We start from the raw sequence: 14,185 nt of genomic DNA on the forward strand, positions 1-14,185 counted from the left end.
AAGCGAGCCCAAGAGGCGTCTCTGCGGTAAGGGCGGAGACGCGAAAGCAGGAAGTCCGAGGGGACCTCAGGAAAGAGGAGAGCTGTCGATACCGTGACGTGACGAGTGACAGACTTTTTTCCCTCGGCTACTCCATTAACATCTCATTATGAACACTTCGGCGGTCCCGCCCCGGGCGAAATATCTTAAGTCGAGTTCGAACTTCCATTAAAATATCTGCCGAGCTTGGCGAGCCTTCGCCGATCGCGCGGCGGCCGGAAGCGTTTACCACGACGACGACGACGACGACGACGAAGACGACGACGACGACGAGTCGTAGCGTGAAACCCGTTGACGAAGGCAACTTTTTGCGCTCGTCCTTTTCCCTTTGGAGCAGACTCCCTTTGTCGGGGGATCGATGCCACGTCGAGGACGAGAAATCGGATGGAACGCACGCGCATGTGACTTTTATTCCGCCGAGTTTGTCCGCGTGCAGGATCGTGCAGGGTCGAGCGACCTGCGAACGAGGCGCGTGCAGGTGGGAAGATCGGAAAGGGCTGACGTTCTTGCGAGACAAATGTGCGTGGAGCAGCCGGGAAACACGGCACTTGGGCGTTTAGTGTTTCGTGAGGAGGAATATCCATCTCGTGCAACTTCCGAGTCGACCCGAGTCGAAATTTTGGCGCTATTTTTGACCCGACCTCGGCCGGATACTTATAGATTGTGGAGGATGGAGATTTCATTTGTGTAGAGACTGAAGTCCTGCTTGGTGCCTCCGGATGGCAGAAAACGCGCAATTCGACACTTGTGGGTTCTCAAGGGAGCCTCTCGACAAGGCTGAGGGTTAAATAAGATCGAAATATCTGAAATTGTCGTCCTTCTTCGGCTTCTATCATTTATACCTTCTGGAAGGACCAAGGGGGTTTGATTTGTGTTATTATGTATTTAATTTGTTATTATGTAACGATATTATTACGTAGAAATTGGAGTCCTGCTCGGCGCCTCTGAGTGGCAGAAGACGCGCGATTCGCCACTCGCAGCTTCTCAAGAGGTCCTCCTGGTAAAATTGTCGGTTAAATACAATTCAGATACTTGATAGATAATTGATCTAAGTGGAATATTACATCAGCGCTAAATGGATGTGAAATTCAAGAAAATCAAAAGCAGGATCTAAATTTCGATTCCTAAGATCGAAGATAGAATCAAAATTTTCACCCGGAAAGTACCAGGTCTGTAAATATGAAAGCGGAATTTGCCCATAGATCGCCCTAGCTGTCAATGTAATTACCGTCAAACCGCGTCATTGGCGCCATTTCCATTTGGTGACAGCTGACAAAGATTTTCAACTCACAACAATACAAGTTTCATACAACAGCATGGTTTGTAATAGCGTTGAACATGTCGAATGTTGTGTCTGGAAGCTACGATTCGCGGACAGCATTGATTTTCTGTTACCGTTTAAAGAAAACTGCTGCAGAATCGCATCGAATGCTTGTCGAAGCTTACGGTGAGCTCTTGGTAAATCACAGTGCTTTGAGTGGTTTAAAAAATTCAAACGTGGCGATTTTTACGTGAGAAATGTGGAAGACCACCGAAAAAGTTTGAAGACTGCGAATTGCAAGCATTGTTGGATGAGGATGACGCTCAAACGCAACAACAACTCGCGGATCAATTAAATGTGACACGAGAAGTCGTCTCCATACGTTTGAAAGCCATGGGAAAGATCCAGAAGATGGGAAAATGGGTTCCACATGAACTGAATGAAAGACAGCAGGAAAACCGAAAAACCACTTGCGAAATGCTGATCGCCAGGTACAAGAGAAAGTCATTTCTCCATCGAATTGTGACTGGCGATGAAAAGTGGATATATTTTGAGAATCCTAAGCGTAAAGGATCATCCAGGTAACTCCAGGCGAACCATCGACATCGATTGCAAGGCCAAATCGCTATGGACGGAAGACAATGCTCTGTGTTTGATAGGATCAGAAAGGTGTGATCTATTATGAGCTGCTAAAACCTGGCGAAACTGTTCATACTGAACGCTACCGACAACAAATGATCGATTCGAATCAAGCTTTGCGTGAAAAACGACCAGAATATCAAAAAAGGCAACACAAAGTGATTTTGCTTCATGATAATGCACCATCACACACAGCCAAACTGGTCGAGGAAACGATTGAGGCGTTTAGTTGGGAAATACTTTCGCATGCGGCTTACTCACTAGACTTGGCTCCGTCCGATTACTACTTATTTGCATCGACACGCACTGCATGGGACACGCACTTGCTGAGCAGCGCTTCGCTTCTTACGAAAATATACGAAAATGGCTCGATGACTGGTTTGCCTCAAAAGAGCAACAGTTTTTTTGGCGTGGCATCCACAAATTGTCAGACAGGTGGGAAAAATGTATAGCTAGCGATGGGCAATACTTCGGACAAAATATTTTTTATCATTTTCATACAATAAACGTGTATTTTCTATACAAAAATTCCGGTTTCATATTTACATACTTGGTACTTTCTGACACTTCGATCGCCAAACGTCGTTAAAGTCGACATGATGGTGATTGATTTTCGAAGGACCCGAATTTCTTAAAGCCCCAAGTTAACGTTTCAAGAAAATAGGACAGAGCGACTGATAAGAATAAAGAAAACCCGCTTCGTCCGAAACTTTTCCATGCTTGACCAAGATTATGTATCGCCTTTGATTTAGCATCTTCCGAAGAGAACATTTCGCCTTCGATTTACGCAGCATCCGTCGGGAACGAGATCGCTCAAACGTTTAGCGTAAAGGGAAAGAGCCGAAGCTTTACTCGACGCGATGCTTTTGACTCAAGTGGTCTTTGATATTTTGATTTGAAGTCATCGTTACAGTGGTCAGACATAGGGCCCTATTGGATGCAAGTCGAATGCTAAATACGCCTTTTTGATTTTCTGAAGCTGAAACGTCGCACGGGACGCTGCAAGAAGAAGAACGAAAAGGACACATTTAAGGTTCGTGAGCTGTGCGTCCAGAATGAGGACCGTTTGAATTCTCGGAGGATTCGGTATTCTTGAGTCCAGGACGATCGATGGGAACCCACAGAAATTTTCGAGGGACCGAAAATTGCTGAAATCTCGAAGTCGGGGAAATCGGGCAAGGCGGGACTAACGAGACTAACGTTAAGGCGAAAATATTCACTTCGCCCCGGATTTCTACGTAATCATCGAATTTTTCTACACTCCAACAAAATTATGCAGCGCAGCCTTCATCCATGCAACGTCCTTTGACGTTTAGCGTTTAGCGAGGGGAACGTAGCGAAAGATTTTCTGTACGCTTGACGCAACACTTCCGGATTAAGTGGTCTTTGACCTTTCGCTCGCTGGACTCCGCTAAAGTAGTCACGGTTGGTTAATTTCGGAGGGGCTTCGAGATTCTTCAACCCACCGCCCTCCCCTCGTTACTTTCTCAAGGAAATAAGACGAGGCGGCTGGTAAGATAAATAATAAAGGAAACTTGCTTCGCTCCAAATTACCTCCCGACTCTACCGTATTCAGACGTCACCTTTCACCTGTGTACATGGTGTGACATCAAAATATAGATCAATATACGACGGTTGGGTTGCCTGCCCTTGTTCGGACGGTAATGCAGAAGTTGCCGAAAAAGTCACTCGTTGACTTATGACGAGTGCAACTAATTTTGCACCCGAATCGTTTATGACAGGAGCCAAACCTCATTGAAAATTCCTCATTAGAGTGTAGAAGTGTAGAATGCTCGTGTTCTGAACTCTTTTTATCGAAAAAAGTGGCGTGTCAGTCTGTTGTTTTTCTTATAAGCAGCAAACACTTCGAAGAACAAACGCTATTCTCGATAGAAGAGACATCAAAATACGATATTATATCGAATACGATCGAAAATATGCTTTTTAATAATTATCATCGATTAAGTCGCGATCAATAATTTATATTGCGTTTCCGGTCGATATATAATTTTGCAGAAGCGAACTATTCTAGAAACGATGGAATGCAATATGCGAGACTTCTACATACTTCTATACTTTTATATTTTCTCTAATCTCCGATTCTTATCGAACTTTTCAACGCGAGAAAGGAATTCAAAAATTATGCGAAAAATATGTTGTATTATTTACCCTCTTGACTATTATTCTTATTTATTCTGCTTAAATTCGTAATGTTTATTTCTCAGCTTTACTTTTTTAAATATATTTTTATTTCATTTCATAAGGAGATTCTATGATAAACGATCACGGTGCAAAATTAAGTGCACTCGTCATAACTGGGAGCACTGCAAATATTGTTATCGACAAGATCAACGAGCGACTTTTTCGGCAACCTCTGCGTTATCGTCCGAATGGGAATAGGCGACCCGTCGTACTGACCTATACGTTGATACGTTACACTCTCTTGGAGAAGAAGAAGTCTTCTTGATGAATTCAGCGTATAATCGACAAGAAAGCGCCGGCTAATTCACACATCGAAAAAACAGCCGGCGGCCGAAGGGCAAAATTGATCCACGCTGATCGTCGACATGGCCGAACACAAAGGGAACGCGCTGATGTAATCGCGCGTTATCACGCGAATAGTATCGCGCTGTTTTGACGCGCGCGATCGTAATGATATAGTTTATCGTATTATATCGCTCCAGCTGTGCCGACACGAAACGCCCCGCGTGTGTGCGATACGTTTACAGCCGATTATATCGATACACCGAATACCAATCATCCAGTCATCCGCGACATGTGCGTGCGCGGCCTCGCGCGCGTTGGAATTCCTTTTCGCGCTATTATCATAACTAGCGGCGAGGGGCGGCGAGAGGTCGTGGCTCCCGGCCAAACTGCGGGCGCTATTAAATTAGGAGATGCCACAAAGCATGTCCCCTGAATGCTAATGGAGTTGGCTAACTCGGTCTCTCGAATGCTACTTAATCGCTTCCTACAATTTCCGCCTCGTCCGCGCATATTTACGGTAAGCGAGATGCACAATCGGCCGCCACGCCGCGCCGCGCCGTGAATACGGAGGGATCCGCGCTCTCGGAGGGGTTTCGCGATTCGATCGGAGGAACAACGAAGGATTCGACGAGGTATCTTTCGTTTCGAGCGCGAGCTGAAATATGCATGAAGCGAATGTGCCATAAGTGCAAACATAAGTGCAACAGTGGGCTACAGATTAGAATCGATTTATCGAATAATTACTTTGGTGTAAAATAATTACTTATCGATTTGTCGAATAATTACTTTGGAATAATTACTTTGGTTTAATTACTTTGGTATAAGAACCTCGAAAAAGAGACAGGATTTATTAGCACTCTTATGGGGCCACATTAGCAAAGTGTCGCGCAAATTTCATTTAACTTTGCGTAACTTGAAAGATGTACAGCCGAATAAAGTGTCGAGTAACAAACGAAGTATTCAATTGTGCATATATTCGTGTAAGATACGCTCGAGTTTTAAAATAATGAGGAAACTTGTCTAATTAAATCCTAAAATGTGCCTTGAAAAACATTTCGAAATGGTCCAAAGTAAAAATGTATCATAAAAATGCTATGCTAACGGCGAACTACTAAACAAATAATTCTATAAATAATAACTGGAAAGGGGCCGTAATACCACCTTCTTTACACCTTTAAAGCACCAGAATATCTACTTATTTTTTAAACTAATGTTGACAATACTATTAAGTAGCCTGATTTATAAAGATGCTTATGAAATTAGCTTCAACATCAATCATTTTTTAGTTTATTTATTCGACATGTGTCACCAAAACAAGTTGCACCGGTAACTAGACACGTCGATTATTAGGCACACAGGAAACCTACAGTACCAGTAGCTAAACTCATAAAATTTAGCTACAAATAATTTTTTTATCAACTAAAGGCATTCTTATGATTATTTTTTATCATTTTTGTATTGAGTACCGTAACGTAATGTTCATAAGAAATAACGAGTAAGTGAGAAGTGTTAAACTCCTTAAGAAAATGTTAAGAACATCGTCAAAGCATGTCCCATATCTAATTACATTTTATAATTTTATAATTTTATAATTTTATAATTTTATAATTTTATATTTTCACAGTTATAATTTTCTTTTTCCTTGAGTACTAATTTTTATAATACTCAACATGATTCAACGTGTACATAGTTTTAAATATCGACAGATTTCAGTTAAATGTTAATATTGCACTGAAGACAATATTTGAAATTGATAACGATAAATTTCAATATTCGGGATGTGTAAAAAGTACCGGGACGGTGAAAAAACTATTCTAGAAAGAAAATGTTTCAGACAGAAGTGGTACGGTTTCAAGGGGAACATAAAACGACTATATCATTTTATTTACAGATGGCGCTACCTTCGAGATATTCATTGATCATTACTTTTCTTAAATGGAAATTCCAATTTTTTATTATACGATCTTCTTGTACCAATTAATTTCAACAACCTTTGTCTAAAACATTTTTTTCTAAAATGCTTAGTTTTCGGGATATTTCGCCGTCCTGTACTTTTTATACATCCTGTATATGTCCGGATATAGGAACATGTTCGGCACTTTTATCTTACAATCAAGAAGTCTCGGCGTCTCATTTATTCGTTAGAGCGACCTCAACGGCGGCGGCGGCGATCCCGTCGATGCCCGCTTCTGAAAATTACAGTTGGGGAAAGTTGATCGATTCTCACCACATGGGCGCTCGCAAATGCGAGTTTGCGGGACGACAAGCCGCGATCGGCCCGACACGCGTCGTCCCTAAGTGTAATGCAATTCGCCTTTTGTGCGCGAAAGCGCTTTGATAGATATATCGCACTCGGCGACGGTGAGAGGTACATGTACACCCCGCGCGGGCGAGTCCGCAAATGAATTCAGCGGAATTTCGCCGAGAGGGTGGGGAATTTTATGACCGAAATTAGCATATTTATTTCGCGCAGAACCGCTTGGAGAATCGCGAGGCACCGCGAGCCGAGAGACGCCGCCGTCGTAATATTTTTTAATTGTCTTTACAAGGATTGCGTTTCGCGTTTTGTTTCGTCCTTTGTTGAGCGGCCGCAGAGGAGGACGGGCGGCGGGCGGCGTCCGTCGCGACAACGCAAAACCTCACAATTGCGCGGCGTAGGATGCGGCTGTGATCTTATGAAAACCCGCGACAAAAAGAAAATGATGCGGAATGCGTGCGCGAAATGTAATATCCCGCGTGTGAACGTCAACGCACGCTGCGTGGAATCTTCCGGGTTTGCATTTGCTCCGAGCTTGCCTTACGGAGGATACTTTCAATTCAGAGTTAGATCTGAGTTCTCCCACTTGGATATTTCTATGTTGACATGTGTGCGACATAATATTGTCTTGGTAATTGCGACACAAACGGGAAACATTTCGCCTTTATTGACCCTTAAAAGCTGCCATGAAAGGAAATCACGTTAATGCCGTCATGGTTGAAATTTCATCCCGGTGTATATTTCTTTTATTTTGGAAATAAAAAGTGTCAAACATACACAACGAGCGCGATAAAGTTTCGTTTCATTGTCGTTGAATATTAGATGAAAGGTTATTGTTCGCAACGAGTAATTTAACACTTAATGAGAGCGAAATAAATTTCACCCATGGTAGCCTTTGAGGGTTAATGGCCGTTACTTGACACTCGTCTCACGCGGGGCGCTCGGATCTGCGAATTTCGCACGAAGAAGCTTGGTAAATGTGTGAAAAATGTTTATAAAATGTTTATAAAAAGAAGTATCATTTCTCACTACACGATACTTGAGAATCTATGAAGAAGCAGCCATTTCTCTCGCGCTTAACGTACGATACTCTTGACCGAGACTTTGTTTTTCTGCTTTAATTTTGAAGGAGCATATGAATAACAGATTTAACGAACGTCTGCTATCGACTATCAACTTTTAAGATGTCGACGAGTGACCGTTCAAACTCAGCAACACGCTTGTGATAATAATGTTCCAGCATTTATCAGGACTTTTAATTTTATTTTTTTCATCTTGATTTTCAATTTTTCTAGTTTTATTAAATTTGTTCTAAGCTGTAATGTATAAAATTTATATTATGCAAAAACCCTTGTTTATACACATGTACCCGCCTATTGTCGTTGATTTATTAACGAAAACGAGCGAAATGTCCGCCTGCACCGTCTCCGTATTTTTCATAAAAAATGCGAGAGTAATTCGATCGTTGGAACTCGAAACGCGACGTCGGCTTCCGTTTCCATAACTATACATTTAACTTTGAAATTTAACTTCGAAACCTGAATTATTCCAGCTGCGGTAGATCAGTCTCTTTCTAAATGTGCATACATGTACGTCGTTGTTCCGATCAGAATATCAGAAATGTGGAATACCGCTATTCAAAATGAATCCTAAGGGTATGAAAATGTACGAATATTTGCAGACCGACTGTTTTAAGGTATGTTTAAGCCTCCAAATTGAATCCCTCGCTACGCGCGACGTACGAGACACATCCGCGATCGTGACTCGATTGAAATACGTTCACCACCAGCCTCAAATTTGAACATGTCGCTTGAGACGAGTTTCAAGCAAGTCGTGCTGTCGATAGAACACGCGATCTCAGCAACTTTTCGAGAGCGGTCCATCGTCACCGCGTCGAAAGTCCTGCTCGCCATCATATGTCTTCGCCGCCGAAACTGAACCAAAGAGAGGTTTGCCCTCGCCCTCACCTTCTTTTAAGAAATAACAAGAATAATACAATAATGACGCTTGTCGAGATAATTTAGACGAGCGAGGAGAGTAAAAGACAACGTATCAGAGCTGTCTCATGCGAGAGCGCAGTCATCGCGCTCGGGTCCCTCGTTGCAGCGACGAAAGACGAGCAAGAGCAGGAGGAGGAGGTGGAGGAGGAGGAGAGAGTCGGGAGATGCGAGAGGAGGCAAACGAGAGGACCGTTTCCTGGCGGAGGCGGAACGGTATCTCGAATGCCGGACTATCAATAATAAAACTGAGTTTACTGCTGCTGGAAATGGCGGCGCGCCGTCGAATATTGAGAAAGTAGAGAGAAACACCTGCGCAAATTGAATGCGTTAGACCCCGGCCAGGTAATATAACTCGGCTCTTACAGCGTGTAACGTCGCGCCGCACCGCGCCGCGCCGCGTCGCGCTGCGCTGCGCTGCGCTCCGCACTGCGCCGCGCTGCGCTGCGGCAGCCGAGTGCTAAAGCGTAACATCTCTCTTCCCATCTCTCTCTCTCTCTCTCACTCATATTCTCTCTCTCTCACTTTCTCTCTCTCGCACGCACTCTTCTCGCTTCTCGCCCGGCCGCGATTTCGCCCGGTGCGGTGTCTCGAAAATCGCGGAATTATCGTTGCATTTTTGATGACCGCGGCTCCGGCGAATTTGACACCCCCTCTCTGGCCACCCCCCGGCCCAAGGTGAATTTTTCATCTGCCTGCGCGCGCGCGCGCGTGCGTAAAATCGCCCGCGCGCGGCTTTTAGGATCAACCAACGCGTCGAATATCGCGCGGTTTTCGACCGCGACCGGCGAAATTCGCGCCGGACGTCGCGTTTTCGTGCGACTTTTCACAAACACGCGCGCGCGCAATCATCGCGACATTCAGCGTGCTAATGGTCGATAGCGTTTCGGATTCGGATCGATGGGAGGCGGGAGAAAGAAGGAGGGGAGGTGCAGGGAAAAAGAGCGAAGGAAAGAGACGAGTAGACGGGTCGGAAATCGAGAAGAGAAAGGCTATATATTGTATATATAGGGTGTTCACTTGAAAACTTTCCAGCTAATTATCTCGAAAATTATGAAAGATATTAAAAAAAGCTAAAACACGTGTTCCATGATTTCGAAGGGGAAAGGGAATGGCATTATCAGTTTTTTATTTGGAGGGCATTTTCAAGGTCAGTTGAGGGTCAACTTAATTTTTTTAAATAGAAAGCCCAATTTTTTATTATATCTTCTTTTTCTACCAATTAATTTTAACAACTTTTGTTTGTAACACTTTTTATTTGCCTAATACTTTTTGAGGAGAACTTGGTAACTTTTTTCAACATTTAACTTACTATATCTCGCTGACTATTCGTCGAAAAAAAAAATAGTATTAGACTTTTTTACTTTATTTACTATCAAGATTATATTACTATAATAGTGCCCTAACTTTTGTTAATTTAATAATTTTGAAATTTCCAAAGGTCGATAAGTTAGGAACAAAAGTTAGGACACTATTATAGTAATATATTCTTGATGGTAAGTAAAGTAAAAAAAGTATAATACTATTTTTTCTTTCGACGAATAGTTAGCGAGATATCGTAAGTTAAATGTTGAAAAAGTTACTGTTAGAACACCTCGTTATTCTGTAAACAACAAGGTTAAGAAAGGAAGTTACGCAACTATGCTGATACGTTTAATAAGCTATATTTAATGATAGCTTCACAATGAACTTAAGATATAACATGAACACGCAAATCACATAAAAGAGAAAGAAAAGATGTTACAAACAGCGACTTCGCTACAGCATGAACTTTCGGTCACAAAAAGAGAACAAAACCGACCTATTTGACCAATATCCCCGCTCCTACCTTTGTCGCGCATTTCTTGAAGCCTACTAAAGAAGGAGCCAGTTATACGACAGATGGCGTTACTTTGCGATCGCGTGTGAAACGATTCAATAATATAATAATATAATAAACTAATAATAAGCACGCTAAATAATTCCAACAGTTACCAACTTTTCCTTAAATATTTAAAAAAATATTAGGCAAATAAAAAAATGTTTCAGACAAAAGTTGTTAAAATTAATTGGTAGAAGAAAGAGATATAATAAAAAAATAGGTTTTCTATTTTAAAAAATTAAGTCGACCTTCAACTGACCTTGAAAATGCCCTCTAAATAAAAAAACTGATAATGCCATTCTCTTTTCCCTTCGAAATCATGGAACACGTGTTTTAGCTTTTCTTTAATCTTTCATAGTTTTCGAGATAATTAGCTGGAAAGTTTTCAAATGATCTGCCTATATATATATATATATATATATATAGAGAGAGAGAGAGAGAGAGAGGGGGGGGAGCAGATGGGCAGAGAAAGAGAGAAAATGAGGGTAGCTCTCGGTGCCTATTGTTAAGAGTGAGTTTCGTTTCTCCGGCGCGCTCCTTGCGGACGATTTCTCCTCGTGCGACGATGGCCGACGGCGCACGGGATCGCCCGGATCCATTTGCGCCGGTCGAAGGAGGCATGCTCGCGCGCGACTCCACTCGATCTTCGTGCCTGACGTGCAAATGCCGGGGTTAATGCGACGCGCTCCATTAAAGTCGAGTCCCTACACCCCGGAACATTGCTAATTACACGTGGCGCGCATAGTCCACGCCCGGCAGTTACCCTCGCCCTCCCCCCTCCCTCCTTCTCTCGGCAACCCGTTCTTCGCCCCTGCAGTCGTCGTCCTCCCCCTTTCTCCTCCTCCCGCCGGCTCTTCGCCTCCTCTTCCTTCTCCGTCACCGGCGCCTCCTGCTGCTCACTCCGCTTGCGAGTCCTTCGCCCTTACTACGAAACTGCGCACGCGACGCAACATCCCGCCTCAGATTCTAATATTAATAAATTCGCAGCTCGCTAATGCGTGCCGGCGCGTCTTCATTAAGCGTGCCGCCGTCTTCGCGGAGAGCAACGTCGGAGGTTTCGAGCCGGGAGTATCCCGGCTGGCGACTCTCCGTCGAACGACGGCTGTTGTTAACGCGTCGCGTGACGTGTAAAATTCGCGAGACTGATCTCCGGCTCTCTCGCCGTCGCTCTCTCGCGAGAATGTCGCTCGGTCTCTCGAGATCGCGCTCGACCGACTCTTCTCCAGCTGCCGGCCGGCCTCGCTACGGCGGCCGACCGTCCCGAACTTCATCGGACGTCCTGATTCTCGGTCCTCTCTGGGGGCGCCCCGCAAGGATCCTTGGCGGGACGCCACTTGTCCCGATTTTCCACGCGACTATAAGTATCTCTGGGATTTTTCACTTTCATATATTGTCTCATGTATAGTTGTGGTGATTTGGTTTTGAAATTTAATTTGATTTTATCTTGAGAATTTTACCAGTCTTGTTTCTCAGACGTGTAATGTTGACCTAAACTTTGATTGCAAGTTTTCTTTATCTACCTATACACGTAGCTAATTTATTTTAATCTATTTGTTTTAAAAATTAATTTGGCGGGGCGCCACTTGTCCCGATTTTTCACGTGACTATAAATATCTCTGGGATTTTTCACTTTTATATATTGTCTCATGTACCGTTGTGATGATTTTGTTTTAAAATTTTATTTTATTTTATTTTGAGCATCTTAGCAGTGTTGTTTCTCAGATATACAATGTTGACCTGAAATTTGATTGCAAACTTTATTTATCTATTTATATACGTAGCTATTTTTGAATTTATTTTTTACCTATTTGTTTTAAAAATTAATTGATATTTATCAATTATAATATAATTAATTTTTAAACGAACAGGTCGAGAATAAATTAGACATGTGTAAGTAGATAAATAAATAAAATTTGCATTCAAATTTTAGGTAGAAAGAAAGACTCTTGTATAAGCAAAAGAGACATACATTAATATCACGATGAATTTTGCAATGTAATATACCACTGAAGGTGGTCCCGATTTTTTAAGGCCAACATCCCGAAATTGGCTGGTCAAAAGTTAGCCATCGCCGTTCACCCGCCATCGGCGGTGTGACCGCAAGCGTTTTATAAATGATTTTCCTCGAACAAAGCACTGCTCCTCGGCTCAAGCCGCGGTATCGAAGAAGAGATCCTGGGGCCCGGGGCTCTCTTCCTCTTGCCGGCAGATGGATAATTGGGAATTCCATTTAGACGACGCGCAACTGCCGCGTCGTTCGTGAGAGCGCATTAGCGATCAGGCTGATTGCACTTTTGCCGCAACACGCTACACAGAAGCGGATCGCCGTTAAGGGGAGCGCGGCGGCACCCCGCGAAGGAGTCGCAAGCAAATTGGCTGTAGCTTCAAACCAGCCGCGAGACAGCCGGTGTAATTGTCTTCACAACGGCCCTCGGAGTCTGCGGAGCGTGCGCGAGGTACTTGACGTCGCTAAGCCGGCCTGCGGCGCGATACTCGGCCGAATGGCGTAAATCGTCGCGCGACGCGGCCTATCTTGTTTCCGTCCTCGGTGCGCAGACTTTATCGCGCAAATGTGATATAGAACCTCCTTATTCTGTTTTCATAATGAGAAAACGTGCTCCTTATCTCATCCGGCCCGCTGAGATCTTATTGTATTGTCGATCTTTTCAATATTAGCCGTGTGATTTAGTTTCGAGGGGTTTGCAAGAGATGGCACTAATGTCACTTTCGTCGAAGACATTCTAATCACAGCTACTTGTTTCTGAATATTTTAATATTAATTCATGATTTAGTCATTTAGTCATAACTTATTATTTTATAATTTACTAACAATAGACGCGGTAGAATCGTGTTAATTCGTCTTAAAAATGGAGCTCCCTAAAGAGCATTTTCGACATAGGTTGCTTTTGTTTTTTAATCAGAAGAAAACGGCGACTGAAGGTCATAGGATTCTGACAGAAATTTATAGTGATGTTGCTCCATCAATTAAGACATGCGAATATTGGTTTGGACAATTCAAAAGTAGTGATTTCAGTGTTAACGACAAAGATCGCTCAGGACAACCAGAAAAGTTTGGAAATGCAGATTTACAGGCATTATTGGACGAAAATCCAGCACAATCCACTTCAAAACTTGCCAGAGCATTGAATGTTGATCGTACAACAGTTACCAAACAACAGTTACTAAACGTTTACGTGATATGGGAAAGATTTACAAAGAAGTAAAATGGGTTCCGCACCAATTATCAGAAAAGATACCAAAAAGATGGGAAGAAGTTGTGGAAAACGAAGAAAAATATTTTTATTAAGATATTATATTTATTATGTAGAGATGTGCGAACTATTCGAATCTCGAGTCGAATCGAATCGCATCTAATGTAATTCGATTCGATTCAAATCCGAATCCCTATGATTCGAATCCGAATAATTCGAAAATAATTTCGAATTGCGAAAATTCGAGTACGAGTCAAATACATTAGCGTTTGCGCGCGCAGCTACAAAACGGGCCATCTGGGCCTGTATGTTTGGACCATTAACTTGCAACTAACTTAACTTACAATTAATAACTTAGTTATAAATTATTTTAAATATTTAAATATATATTTTACTTTAAGATAATATTACAATATCAATACTCCCTATCAT

At 42.8% G+C, this 14,185-nt stretch overlaps 1 protein-coding gene across 1 annotated transcript in view; it reads right to left on the reverse strand.

Moving 5' to 3' along the window:
• Positions 1 to 14,185, reverse strand: part of LOC105186930 (lachesin) — a 302,984-nt gene that overhangs the window by 140,525 nt on the left and 148,274 nt on the right. The window lies entirely within an intron of this gene.

This window comes from Harpegnathos saltator, unplaced genomic scaffold (assembly GCF_003227715.2).
Source record: "Harpegnathos saltator strain DR-91 unplaced genomic scaffold, Hsal_v8.6 scaffold636, whole genome shotgun sequence".
Classification (NCBI taxonomy): Eukaryota; Metazoa; Arthropoda; class Insecta; order Hymenoptera; family Formicidae; genus Harpegnathos; species Harpegnathos saltator.